Genomic DNA, 15,033 nt, shown 5'->3' on the forward strand with positions numbered 1-15,033 from the left:
GACCCCGTACTGGAAACAGTGCATGCTGGAAACACCAAAATAGCAGGGTAAGATTCAGCAGCAAGAAATGTTTAAGCTCTCAGAACAGAGATTAGAAGGCAGCATGTTCCTTGCCCTTTACTTGGCCCCTGAAAATTTCTGTTCTCTTGAGTTATTTGTACGGGCTAATAAATATCTGAGTGAGGCTGGGGGCGGGGCTTCAGTCCTTCTGTCTGCTGACCAGGGCTGTTGCCCCTGGCCCCTCATCTGGTCTCTGAGTAGTTCATTGTCTCTGCGACAGTGGTGCCCCGTGTGAGGAATGGGAACCAAACGACAGGTTTGCTACTTCAAGTAGTTCATTGTCACCATGACACTAGTGTTTTTCTGCTGTGCCAACAAGAAGCTTATCTCAGAAGAACGGAAGGGGTCGGTTATAGGGCTGTTGGAGAAGGTGGTAAGAAAAATTCCAGGTTATTATTGTCGTGAGGGAAGACAGACATTCATGACTTCCTCGGAAGTCCTCTGGAAAGGGTGTAGAAGATGCTGGGCATTCAGCATATTGATGTAATCAGAGATTTTTAATCCGGAGAAGAGCAAAATTGACTGAGATGGGAGGTTTTTAAGCTTGTTTTCAAATGCAGTTTCATTATGTGAATATACCAAGTTCATATTTAGTTCAAAACAGTTCTTTTCAAGAAAAGAAGTCAGTCCCTGGCTGGATATATTGGTTAGTTAGAGCACTGTCCCAAAGTGCAGAGGTTGCCAGTTTGATCTCCTGTCAGGGCACACAGAGGAACAGAATGATGTTCCTGTCTCTCTAAAAATCAATAAAATAAACATTAAAAAAAAGAGAGAAGAACTCAGTGTAAAATTGCATTTTAAAACTTGCAAGTCAATCATCAAAACTGCTATTCTTTATCAAATAAAGATCAATACTTGAGTCACTAATACTGCTATTTCTGAGCCATTGTCCTTACTCGAATCTATACTGTGGTTAGGGGATGTAACTATGGCTGTTATATGGTGTCATGATAAAATAAAGTACTTCCCATATCATTCAATGGCCCTATTACTGTTTTTTATCATCTATAGGAGAATGGCTGGGTGGTGGTGTCACAAAGTGTGGTGTTAGATTTCAGAAAACGGTGTGCAAGTCTCAGCATCACCACTAGCCATGCGATCTTGGAAATGTCCTTATCTGTAAAACAGTAATGTCACCATCTTAGAAGCAATTACTGTACTAGGCACTGATCTAGGTTCTTTACGTGTATTTGCTTGCTTAATACAGTTCTAAGGATAGTCCTGTTACCCACATTTTACAGCGAAAATTGAAGCATAGAGATCTAAAGAAACTTCAAAGATATCTTAGTAAGTGTTGGAACATGCATTTAAACCTGGGGCAGTGATTTTCAACTGTTTTCATCTCATGGAACACAAACTAATCACTAAAATTCTGTGGCACACCAAAAAATTTTTTCCTTAATCTGACAAAAAAAATAGATATAATTTTGATTGATTTACAATAAACAATAAGTAGTATTTACCTACCCTTTTTGCTCCAAAGTGACTAAAAAATCAGGTGGCTATACTTGCATGTAAGAATTTCTGCTACCAAGAATTAACCAATCAGGTACAACCTTATTATGTGATGTGCCCAATAAGATGCAATTCTATTATATGACATATATATTTATGGTTCAAGAAGGCATTCATACCGGATGGCTGTAGTCTTGTCATTTTTTTTATTTGACAATCTAAGGGAAAAGAGGTCAGTGCCCCTGACTAAATAGCCAGGTATTCCATGTTTTAATTTTTTTTGCAGCACATTGCTGCCCTAGTGAATTACTTTCAAACCTTTGTTCTCCTAACTGCTATAGTATATTGCCTCTCTGGGATTATAAGGATTAAGTGAGATGGCATGCAAGGTGCCAGGTATGTATGGAGTCTAAGAGACTTATTTGTTGACCTCTGGATCAGGATGGCTTTTAAAATGTAATGACTGGCCCCAGACTGTCCATATACATACTGACCATCTGTGCAGGTTACATATCACTGTTGTCTAGATGTAAAGGTTATTGTGGAAGAAGAAAAGGAAGGAGGTGCAGGAGATAGAAGTGTGGCTTTGAGGTAGAGAAGCTGTCTACAGCTTGATGAGGAGGAGAAAATAATTCCTGGAGATGGAAAGATTTGGGGTTAGCAGGGTCAGGAGAGGAGGAAGGGAGGTTAATCATAAGACAGGCAGGAGAGCAGGGATCCAGAGAGCTGATAAAGGAAAAGCTTCCCAAGTGGGTGGATTGGGCAAAGTTCTACCATAAACGGCCACCTATCATTTATTGCCCAAACTGGAACACCTGAGGGTGACAAGGGCACCAATTATATTAGGACAACAGGGACAAAGGGTATAAATTGAAATGTTGGACAAACTAGGCAGTATGGTCATCCTAACCCCAAAAGACAATCATGGAGATCTTGAAGGCCACTTGGGATCTGGATGCAATCCTCTTATTTCCCCTTCATCAATTTTGAGCACTCAGAAATTATCCTTGTCTATCCCAGAGGGCTTTGCTTGGCCCCAGCTAACACTTTTGCATAGACGTCCACTCCTCCATATTTACCCCATGCACCCAAACACCAAGAAAAGGAATCAGGCCCCGGACAATTGGTCCTGTGATGAGGAAGCTTCTGTACTCAGACCTGGAGGGTTTGAACTGAAGTGGCTCAAAGCATCCTAAATTGGGACTATGCTTAAAGACAGCTTGTTGGGTACAAGTTGAAAATATGTGGCCCTGTCCAGTTGGCTCAGTGGTAGAGCGTCGGCCTGTCGTGTGGAAGTCCCAGGTTCGATTCCCAGTCAGGGCACACAGGAGGAGTGCCTGTCTGCTTCTCCACCCCTCCCCTTCTCCTTCCTCTCTGTCTCTCCCCCTCCTGCAGCCAAGGCTCCATTGGAACAAAGTTGGCCCGGGCGCTGAGGACAGCTCCATGGCCTCTGCCTCAGGTGCTGGAATGGCTCTGATTGCAATGGAGTGACGCCCCAGATGGGCAGAGCATCGCCCCCTGGTGGGCATGTCGGGTGGATCCCAGTCAGGCACACGTGGGAGTCTGTCAGACTGCCTCCCCGCTTCTAACTTCGGGAAAATACCACCACCCCCAAAAAAAAACCTCTAAAAAAGGAAAATATGTAATAAGTGAGCATGTAAAAGGATTAAATTGGTTTGATGCATCTGAAATAACTATCACTTATTGTCTGATAACTGCTTTTATCTTACTTGTCCTGACAAAGACCAATCCATTAAATAGTTTAAGAGAAAGATCTGGATACTCCATTTCTTCTTTTTTAGGAATAACAGCAGTGAATTATTTGTTAAGAGAAATGAAATATCAGAAGCACTTAGATCTAAATACCTTTATAAAAGCGAAGCTTTACATTCAGAGCATTTGGGTCACTAATTTCATTGGGCCTTTCTTTGTTTGCTATTGTCACTGCTCTAACAATAGAACTATGTCTTGGGAGCACATATGAGTAGAATTGTAGAAGACAGGCTTACTGTTAGAAGAACAGGATCCTGAGCAGAGATCAATACACTAATTTTTACTGTATTGATGTTGTGACGAATAGAGTAGGTAACACCAAAACTGGTTTCTGTGAGGAAAAAGGCAACAACTAGATCATTATAAGGATGAATCATTTTGGGACAAGAATTTAATCAAAATAGGATAAGTAGTACCTGGGAGTTGAGATGAAAGAATATAGATAACAGTGTACTGTCTTAATGAGCAGGAAAATTGGGTTGTATGAGAGACTATAACCCTTGGAAAGGTGATCTAATTTTGAAAGAGGAAAGCTACAACAATGCCACCTAATGGACAATGAACCCTGCTCATGTCTCCAAAGCAAGTAAAATAATAAAAGTATTTGTGTGTGAGATTGATTGCTGACGTTGACATCTGGGAGTAGAGGGAGCCACTGAGGAAAATATAAACTATTTATTTCTAGAATAAAGCCTCAGTTTTTTTCTCATCCTAGAAGGATAACTATTGATTAAATTTAATATATATATTTGGTAATAACAATTCCTTTTAGAGATAATGATTTTGAGCAACGTTGCTATTTTAGTATACTTTGTAGCACTTATGTATAAGAAATATTATAGCCAGATTTTTAAAAAAAACTGCCTTCCTGCATTTCAAGCTACACATAATACAAATCATCCAGTAATTTAATAACAATAGAGTAAAGTTTGTTATATTTTAGGATTATCTATACTTTCTTTTTATTTTTCAATAATGCTTATTTATTTATTTATTTGTTTGTTTGTTTTGAGAGAGAGAGAGACAGGGACAGACAGGAAGGGACACATGAGGAGCATCAATTCTTCATTGTGGCACCTTAGTTGTTCATTGATTGCTTTCTCATATGTGCCTTGACTGGGGAATGGGGGTGTCTCCAGCCCAGCCAGTGACCTGCTTGCTCAAGCCAGTGACCTTCAGCTTCAAGCCAGCAATCTTTGGGCTCAAGCCAGCGACCTTCAGCTTCAAGCCAGCAACCTTTATGCTCAAGACTGTGACCGTGAGTCATATTAATGACTCCACACTCAAGCCAGCGACCCCATAAACAAGCCAGTGACCCTGTGCTCAAGCCAGCGACCTTGAGGTTTTGAGCCTCAGTTCTCTGTGTCCCAGGCCGACGCTCTATTCACTGCACTACCATCTGTAAAGGTATACATACCAGTAAGATTTTGTGTAACATTTAAATTTTAAGTCTATATTTCTTTATATATCATTTTGAATTCACATGTTTATATGGGTTGGTGAGTATATAAACAGATACTGGTTTTTAATTACCCAAATAATAAATGATATACATGGGCTCCTATTTATTATTTAGATTATTAATGAGGGAAACCTTTGCATGGAGTATGCAACTCTTTATTAATCCCATGCATTTCTCCGTAGGCCATCATCCATTCACTATTTAATAATTTCTATATCAGCCTTCCTGCTTCTACTGTGGGTCCACAACTGATGCTGTTGGTTCATATAAGGAGCTTGGAAATGTAATAACCACTTAAAATCTGCCTTATAGAAGGAAAGAATGAGAGAAGCAGAGACAAGACAGAGACGGAAAGCGTGGGAGGGAGGGAGGGAGGAAGAAAAGGAAGAAATTACATTTTGCCTTATAAATATCCCAGAAATACCAGATGATGAGTCCTTTCTGTCCTCTTCAGTTATTTTTCCTCTCATTGCTACCCCCTTGCTTCCAGAGGAATGCAAAGTGAGAGGAAAGATTTTAAAAGGCCCAGATTCAAGAGATTCTAAACCCTCAAAAGGACATCCTTAACAAGATCTTTAAATATTTAGGTTGTCACATTCTATTTTTTAAGAGACCCACTTTTAGGTAGGTCAAAAATGTGACCCACTTCTGAATGTAGATATATAAGATTAATATGATTTTATAAAACTCTGGTTATTCAAGTAATTTATTAAGCAAAAAGAATGCAAATATTTAAACTTTGCTTAATAGTTTTAAAAAGAGAAGTGGCTTTTCAACTTATTACCTCAAATTGATAATATTGTTATTTATTTATTTGGTTAGCTGTTTATTTATGCATTCATTCATTCAGTTACTCACTGTTCTGTTTACTGTGAGCCAGGCACTATTCAGAAGCTGGGGATACAGCAAGGAAGATAACGGTCTCATGGAGCTGTTCTGCAGTGTTAGCTGCTGTTTTAATTATCTTTTGCTCCATAACAAACCATCTCAATACCTAGCAACTTAAAACAATTCCTTATGACCTCTCCTGGTTTTTCAGATTGTCGGAGTTCAGCTGCGCTGTTTTCCCCTGGACTCTCATGTAGCTGCAACTGGGGTTGATGTCATTTGAAGGCTAAGCTGGACTGCGCATCCAAGAAGGCCCTCTCCTATGGCAGGCAGTTGATGCTGGCTGTTGGCTGAGAGATGAGCTATTGTAGGAATGGATCTGAGCATCTGTAGGCATGCCTTCCATGCAGCATGGGCCTCTCAAACCATGGTGTCTGGCTGGATTCCAAAAACAAAGTAGACCTGTCAAAAATTGTCTGGGCATGACGTCTTTGTTCTGTTTGTCAGAGCAGTCAAAGAGCTTACCTAGATTCAAGGGTAGGGAACATAGGCCACACATCTCTATGGGAAAAGCATCCAAGAACTTGTTACCATCTTCACCCTTTGCAGTGCATCATATCAGGTAGTGCATGATATCAATTTGTCTTATTTTGATGATATTAATTTGATGGCTTAATTAAAGTAGCATCTGCCATATTTTCTCTATAACTTTACTATTTTTTTTGCTGGTAATTAATATGTTATTAATTAGGAATGGGCATTAGAGGTACTGCAAGGTACAGAAGGTGTCCCACTTCCTGTGAACACACAATGGGCATTGATCTGGGTGGACATTGTATTAGTATACACATATGTGCAAATATCAAAATGTTCATTTCAAAATAAAACATTTGCCTGACCAAGTGGTGGTGCAGCAGATAGAGCATCAACCTGGGATGCTGAAGACCCAGGTTCAAAATCCTGAGGTCCAAGGCTTGCGCAGAGTCACTGGCTTGAGCTTAAGATCATAGACATGACCCCATGATCACTGGCTTGTAGCCCAAGGTCGCTGGCTTGAGCAAGGGATCACTGGCTCAGCTGGAACCCCCCAGTCAAGGTACATATGAGAAAACAATCAATGAACAACTAAAGTGCCACAACTATGAGTTGATGCTTCTTATCTCTCTCCCTTTCTCTCTCAAACAAAAAAACAAAAACAAAAACATTGCTCTGGCCAGATAGCTTGTTGTTTATAGCACTGTCCCAAAGTGCAGAGGTTGCTGGTTCAATCCTGGGTCAGGGCACATACAGGAACAGATCAATGTTCCTGTCTCTTTGTCTCTCTCTCTCTCTCTTTCTCTCCTTCTCTCTCCCTCTCTCTCCCTCCCTTTCTCTATCTCTAAAATCAATAATAATGAAAATAATTTGTAAAAGTCAAAGATTAAACATTTTACATACTTTAGTATATTATGCTTAATACCTCAATAAAAATTTTTTTCAAATCCATGTTGCCCATCAGGTATGGACCTAGAAGGTATTATGTTAAGTGAAATAATCCAGTCAGAGAAAGACAAATACCATATAATTTTACTTATTTGTGGAATTTACATGACAATATAAGTGAGCAAACAAAACGAAAAGAGACTCAGAGAGAGGAGACTGCAGGGGAAGCGGGGCTGGGGGCTGGTGGAAAAGGTGACGGGATCGAGAAGTACAGACTGAAAGCTGCAGAACCGTCGCTGGGATGCAAAGTATAGCATGAGGAGTATAGGCAATAAAATGATCAGAACTGCGTATGGTGCCAGGTGGGTACTGGAAATATAAGGGGGAACTTTGTAAAGTCTATGATTGTTTAACTACTATGCTGTACACCGGAAATTAATACAAAATAATATTGAGTGTAAATTATAATTGAAAAAAATAATTAAAAATATTAAAAGAAAAAAAAAAGATCCAAGTTGCTATCTTCATCTTCACCTTCATACCTTGCACTTGAACTTTGGTTGGTTGGTTTGACAAGGATTCTAGCCTTCTCCGCATCACAGCGACTACAAAACTCAGACACCACTGACTGTCCTCTGACTCACCCCACCCTCAGCTTCTGGCCTCAGTCATGACTTCCTATAATTCACTTTTCAATTCTCACTCAGACTACTTTTTCTAAAAATAAAAAAATGAAAATGTGAAACTTGCTCCCCTATTTAAATTCATCTCATCACCCCTTCACTAATATCCAAGTCCCATTCCTGCGTAATCTCTCCAAACATTTCTCATGGCTTTCTGAATGTAAACTCTGAGGTATGTATTTACCAATGGCTTAACACACACACACACACACACACACACACACACACACACACACACAGCGGGGGTTTATTGAATGGCAATTTAGTTCAATTCTGTTGAATGAATTTTTCTATTGATATTGAGTGCAACTCTAAGCTAGGTCCAGAGGTAAGAGTTATGATAAGGAATAAATATAATCCTTGCTTCCTGTTGGAATATGGGATAAGAGAAGTGTACAAATTACCCTCTTGCAGGGTGGAATTTAAGTGCCATAAAAGGAGTATAAACAATGTAATGGGAATTCAAAGGAGACAGAGATAAGAGCCCTCCTGAGAAGGGCTTATTTGCTTTAATTAATGCTGCTGTCCCAAAAAGAATGCCGCTGCCATTTATAGGGGGAAGTCATAAAAAAGTAATTAGTTTATCAAAGAAGTAAGGTTCCAGGGAGTCCACCCCCTTTATGTGGTTGGTGTAGTTGGTGACTGCACACAGAAGGTGTCCCCCTCCCTGTGAACACACTCGCAGGCTCTGGAGAGGCCATTGAGAGCACTTGCCTTGTGTGTGGTTTTGATTTTCTTGTGCTGCTGATACTGTTTCAGTTTCTATCTTCCCCTTGTGAGCACTGCTGTGCTGGTGCGGCCCAGGCCGGCTCTCACTGCGACACTCACCCTGCGGCTTTTGTGCGGAGTGTGCTTTCCCCAGGGAGCTCTCTCTAATGTTTATGGAGAAGGTGTGATCTCTGGCAAAATCTCAGATCTTCATATTTCATTAGAGATCGAAGGTCCCTTTTATGCTTAGTATTTATATACATTATAACCCTTTCATTATATAGCTACTGTAGAAGAGCTGAGTTACTTTGCTAGGGCCACCATAACAGAGTAACAGTCTTGGTGACTTAAAAACACAAATTTGTTTTCTCACGGTTCTGGAGGCTAGAAGTCTGAGATCAAGGTGTCGGCAGAACTATTTCTTCTGAGGCTTCTCTCCTTGGTTTGAAGATAGCTTTCTTCTCCCTGTTTCTTTACGGGAGTTTACTCTGTGCCTGTTTTGTAATCATCTTTTCTTATAAGGACACCAGTCGTATTGGGTTAGGGCCCACCCTAATGACCTCACTTAACCGTAACCACTTTTAAGGTTCTGTCTGTCTCTAACTAGGCACCATTCTGAAGTACCGGGGGTTAAGATTTCACCTTATGAATTTTTAGGGAACACAGTTCAATCTATAAATACCAACCTATGTCAAATTTTAGCTGCATATAATTATTTTTTAAGGACATAATTTGATGTTGGTGCTTTTTGTATTGCATAAAGTCCGAGTTGGTTTTTGCTGCAGTTTTTACTGACCATTTCTATTAATGATAATTGGGACTTCTGTCCATTGATGCATTCTATAGCAATCAGTGGTATTTTAGGATCAGGTCAAACTCCTTCATTTTTAGGTTTAGTTATGGTAACTAAAGTCAAATAATTAAAAGCAGAATCTAGAATTCCGGATCCTGATTTCTGATTTACCATTTAGTGTTACACCTACCTTATCATACCACTTAATTTGCTAACGATGACCTAGAAATGCTGCAAAATATTAGTCTCTTTTCTGTCATCAGAAATAAAATTAATAGTAGGTCTAGTTTTAGGTTTAAGGCTCCTAGTCATATTCTAGTGCTTTGAAAATATTGGCAACCCATATGTAATACAAATATTTTTTTTTCTAATTGAATTGGAGGTTTTAAAGTGTATGAGCAAGGCACAACTGAACTGAAGTATCAGCTTTCCGCACCTATTGGGAAGTTACTTAAACATTCTCAATTTCATTCCCCACCAATGAAGGTCTCCCATTAACAAGAAATAAATGTTGATCTTCATGAACTTCAAAATAAAACCAAAAAATCCCCATCACAGTGTTGTGAAGTACCCAATCCACAATTCCGTGGGTTTTCATAGAGACACTAAGTCCAGATAAAATTTGAAAAGTTTTATTAAAGGAGGAAATTTATTAAATATGCTGGCCGCATATATCTTACACGGGGCAGCAGTCCCAAATCATGTGTCTCATTAATATTCTAGGGGCTGGCTCTATACCCTTAATTATACATGGGTGGGGGAAAAAGCCTGACATCACAACCTTTGTCTTTACCTACACAGGTTTGGGCAAAGGAGGAAGGAGGGGGGTGGGACACAATTCATTAGCAAGTTCATAACATCTGTTTATAGGATCCACAAAAACCGTTTCTACACATTAAAACTTACAAGGTAACACAATAGTAAAAATGCCACTCCACACATTAAAAGACATTCTTACATCTTCCAGTCTTCACCTGCCATTCCTTTGTTCAAATATATATATACATTAACTACATGCTTTCAGGAGGGGAGGGGTAATTTCCATGGGGACAAATGCCTGTAAATGACCCATCAATATAAGAAAAAGTTTAATTTACTCTTTTCTTTTCCTGCACCTGGCTAGCTATTCACTCGCTTCCTCACAGGTGTGGGGGGAGGTCAGAGAATCCAACTCTCCTTCCCTGCTGCATTTACTATACAATGCCATCAGCCATCCTGGTTTTGATGCTAATCACACAAGCATAGAAATCACACTTATAACATCTTGCTGCATGCCTAGCCCAAATTAATAAAATGTTCTTTAAGCTTCCTAAAATATTAATATTAATTCTGTAACTTTTGATACCTGACAACAACAGCAATGTACTATTTTTATACCTTTCCCTAAGAGCTGTGATAATGATTTAAAAATTGGTTTAAAATTTTTTTTTGTTGTTGTTGTTGTATTTTTCTGAAGCTGGAAACGGGGAGAGACAGTCAGACAGACTCCCGCATGCGCCTGACCGGGATCCACCCGGCACACCCATCAGGGGGCGACGCTCTGCCCACCAGGGGGCGATGCTCTGCCCCTCCGGGGCGTCGCTCTGTCTGGACCAGAGCCACTCTTGCGCCTGGGGCAGAGGCCACAGAGCCATCCCCAGCGCCCGGGCCATCTTTGCTCCAATGGAGCCCTTGCTGCGGGAGAGGAAGAGAGAGACAGAGAGGAAGGAGGGGAGGTGGAGAAGCAAATTGGCGCTTCTCCTATGTGCCCTGGCCAGGAATCAAACCTGGGTCCCCCGCACGCCAGGCCAACGCTCTACCACTGAGCCAACAGGCCAGGGCCTTAAAATTTTAAATTTAATGAAAATTCTTTCTCTGTTGTTATTTTCTTTATGGCTTTGTAAATTCAAATCCTGTCTTCATCAGATGTGCTGCCATATTTATAAACTTTTGTTATATTTTTGAATTTTTCCAGAATTTACAGTGCAGTTTATGAATATAAAATAGTTTTACTGAGAGTTCAATCAATGAAAAGGAAAGAGAAGACTATAAGTGAATATTAATTAAAGAGGAGTGTCAAACTTGATTGATGAGAGATAGTATGAGATATAAAATATTGGAGAGAAAATTCATTCTTAATTATTTAACTTGACATATAGTATAAAATAGTTAGACTATCACTTGGGATTTTATTATTTGACAGTACTAGATAGAATACCATTTAAATAAAAGTAATCTTTAAGGAAAAAGTAAATAATAGTTTGCTAAATTAACTATTTGTTTGAGATACTTACTGGGAACACATTTAACTTGTTCTGGGGAATAAATCGCTTTTAAACCCCAAAATTACTTTACAGACCTGCTTAGTACATTGTCATGTATTTGAGGGGATTATGCTAATTACAAATGTGTTGTTTTCCTGTTCCCGACTGGACTTCTATTTGGAAAGATGCAGGCCCTGGCCAGTTGGCTCAGTGGTAGAGCATTGGCCTGTGTGTGGGTGTCCTGGGTTTGATTCCCGTCATGGCACACAGGAGAAGTGACCATCTGCTTTTCCACTCCTCCTCCTTCTCTTTTTCTCTCTCTCTTTCTCTTCCCCTCCTTCAGCCATGGCTCGATTGGTTTGAGTGCATCGGCTCCAGACACTGAGAATGTCTCCATGGAGACTCCACCTCAGGTGTGCTAAAATTACCTCAGTTGCTAGCATGGCCCCAGATGGGTAGAGCATTGGCTTCAGATGAGGATTGCCGGGTGGATCCCAGTCAGGGTGCATGTGGGAGTTTCTCTCTCTATCTCCCCTCATGACACTTGAAAAAAAAGAAAAAAGGAAAGATGCATATTGTTGGACAGATAAAATATATTATGCTCACTTTGTTAAAGATGGCGCTCCCCACATGGAAGCCTATCACCCAGGTGATTGCTTAGGATGGGCGTAATTATATTAATGTGTGTTGGGGGCGGGCTATGGGCAGGCAGGATCTTTGTAGGCTGGGGCTTGGTTTTAGGACTAAGCCTTTCCCACTCTTTTTGTTTGTTTGTTTGTTTTTTGTATTTTTCCTAAGCCAGAAACGGGGAGGCAGTCAGACAGACTCCCACATGCACCCGACCGGGATCCACCCAGCACGCCCACCAGGGGGAGACGCTCTGCCCATCCACGCCAGGCCAATGCTCTACCACTGAGCCAACCAGCCAGGGCCAAGAACACTACATTTTTTATTTCACTTTATTCTCACAATTATCCTTACTTATATGGTAACTTCTTTTACCATCCCCAATTTACAGGTGAGAAAGCTGAAAATTTAAGTGCTGTGTATCTGTTTGACCTGTCTTGTTGTGAGTCAATGAGGGAGAGGCTATTGCAGGGACACTTTTTCTCCAAAGCCCAGGTCTGATCACGGTGGTGGTGGGATACTTGCTCTCACACCAAACCTGTAGTCTAGCTGTAAGGCTCAGTGCCTAGCAAGCAAGATTTTTTGTGAGTAGAAACAAATATGACCATTGCTTATATCAAAGATTCCCAGAAAAATAAATTTCAAAAGGCAATGATATACCACAATAAACATTATGGGGGAAGTGGTTACTGGGCTGGATATAAAAGAAGACGTAAGTATTCACCAATGAGGCAAGTTTAGTATAGAAAGAGGGAACACCATGTATCAAGCTTAAAAGTGAGAGAGAATGTGGAAATTGTGAGTTGTTTTACTCAGATCTGGGCTAATAATTTGCATTGTGTTCTTTTATCCCACATCCCTCTTCCCCCTGCCAAGGATGATGCCCTTGGTTTCTTTGCTTTCACGGGTGTAGGGGACCTAGACAGCCTTGTGTTGCCAGCACCTGTTTCACATCATGTTCTATCTTGAGACTTGCTGTTTGCCTCCCCTTTGATAAATCAATGCTGGCCTTTGAGGTGCACACATATGGTTCTGCATAGTATCCTTGGTGATGGAATGCTGATAGAGGCTTTCAAATGCTGAGTAATTAGATGTTCATACCTCAGTCATTTCAAGAGCTCAGGGAAGAAATTTCAGCTCCCTAAATGAGACTCCTAAAGACAAACACCAAAATCTGTCTCTTTTTTGGACAACACCTTACTACCACTTACTATGGCATGTCAGTTGCTCATTCTGATGATAGTATGATAGAGAAGGCTTAGCAAGGAAGGAGTGTGAGAAGTTTTGATTTGAGGGAAGGTTTGTAGGCTCTAGTATTTTTTGCCAAATTTCATTCTTATTGAATTGTGTTGGCTATCATGTCACTTGTATCTGTGATGCTGTTATATAATGTGTCCGTAAAGTCATGGTGCACTTTTGACCAGTCACAGGAAAGCAACAAAAGACGATAGAAATGTGAAATCTGCACCAAATAAAAGGAAAACCCAGTTTCTGTAGGATGATGTGACAGCATGTGCGCATGTGCAGATGATGACATAACACCATATATACAGCGGAGCAGCCCAGGGCCATGCCAGTCGAGATGTGGACGGCACAGAGGAAAGTTCAGTGTGTTCTGTGGCTCGCTAAATTCGAATCTGTGACCAAAGTGCAACGTGAATATCGGCGCGTTTATAACGAGGCGCCACCACATAGGAATAACATTACTCGGTGGGATAAGCAGTTGAAAGAAACCGGCAGTTTGGTGGAGAAACCCCGTTCTGGTAGGCCATCAGTCAGTGATGAGTCTATAGAGGCTATACGGGATAGCTACCTAAGGAGCCCTAAAAAATCTATGTGTGAGCCCTCATCGAACTGCGCTGAATAGGTATGAAACTGGGAGAGTTTTCCTTTTATTTGGTGCAGATTTCACATTTCTATCATTTGTTGCTTTCCTGTGACTGGTCAAAAGTGCACCGTGACTTTACAGACACACTGTATTTTCCATAGATAATAAATACATCTAAGAATCCTCGAAAAGTTTGAAAAGGACTGTGATATATTAGTGTTTGGGGTTTTTTTCCATCTGACTAGTCTTCTGTTGGGCAAACCAGTGTGTTGGATTTGCTCGCTTGTACTTTGCCTGATTGGCACATGAGCACGGGGCAGCACCATGTGTGTATATATAGTCTATATGTGAGATCTTGCCCTCAGGGTGGCAGATTGTAGATTGCAGATTGCCTGTCACCATTTGGAGGGGCCATTTCTTGCTATTGTTTACCAGAGAAGGAGTTTTGTCAGCCTAGAGAGAGAGAGAGAGAGAAGCAGTTTCCCTGCCTGCTTGCTTGTCTGTCATTGCAAGACTCTAATAAACGGAACAGCTCTCCATTTTCTGGCTCCACAGTTTCTTTACCATCTGCCCAAATCCAATGTGAACCTGTACAGCCACGACCATCAGCCTTACACCTTTGCCAGCACTTAAACTTCTTGACTTATATTTATAGTTATGCCCTAAAAACAGTATTGGTACATTAGTCCTATTTCCTTCTTTGTTAACAGCATTGAAAGTTTGCAAAGTATTTTTCCACTTCTATTACTTATGTATCTAATTTTAAAAAGTATAGTTAAAACACAATTATGTAAATATTTGACCCTTACCATTCTTCAAGGCTCAGCTATTGGGTTCTACTTAAAACAGAATTAATTAATCCTAGCCGTTAAATCTCATACAGAGACCTAAGATTCCAGCAAATGTACCCCTCCTTCCTCATATCTAACAGTTTTGACTGAAGGCTTTCAGTGGCCAGACGTAAGGGGCATTTTCTGGGCTTCTCTCCTTCCCAGCTGAAGGTGATAGAATGTCTTTTTTTTTTTTTTTTTTTTTAATTAAGTGAGAGTCAGGGAAGCAGAGGCAGACTCCCGCATGCGCCCAGACCAGGATTCACATGGAAGCCCCCTACCAGGGGATGTTCTACTTGTCTGGGCAGCTGCCCTATTGCT

This window comes from Saccopteryx leptura, chromosome 1 (genome assembly GCF_036850995.1).
Source record: "Saccopteryx leptura isolate mSacLep1 chromosome 1, mSacLep1_pri_phased_curated, whole genome shotgun sequence".
Lineage (NCBI taxonomy): Eukaryota > Metazoa > Chordata > Mammalia > Chiroptera > Emballonuridae > Saccopteryx > Saccopteryx leptura.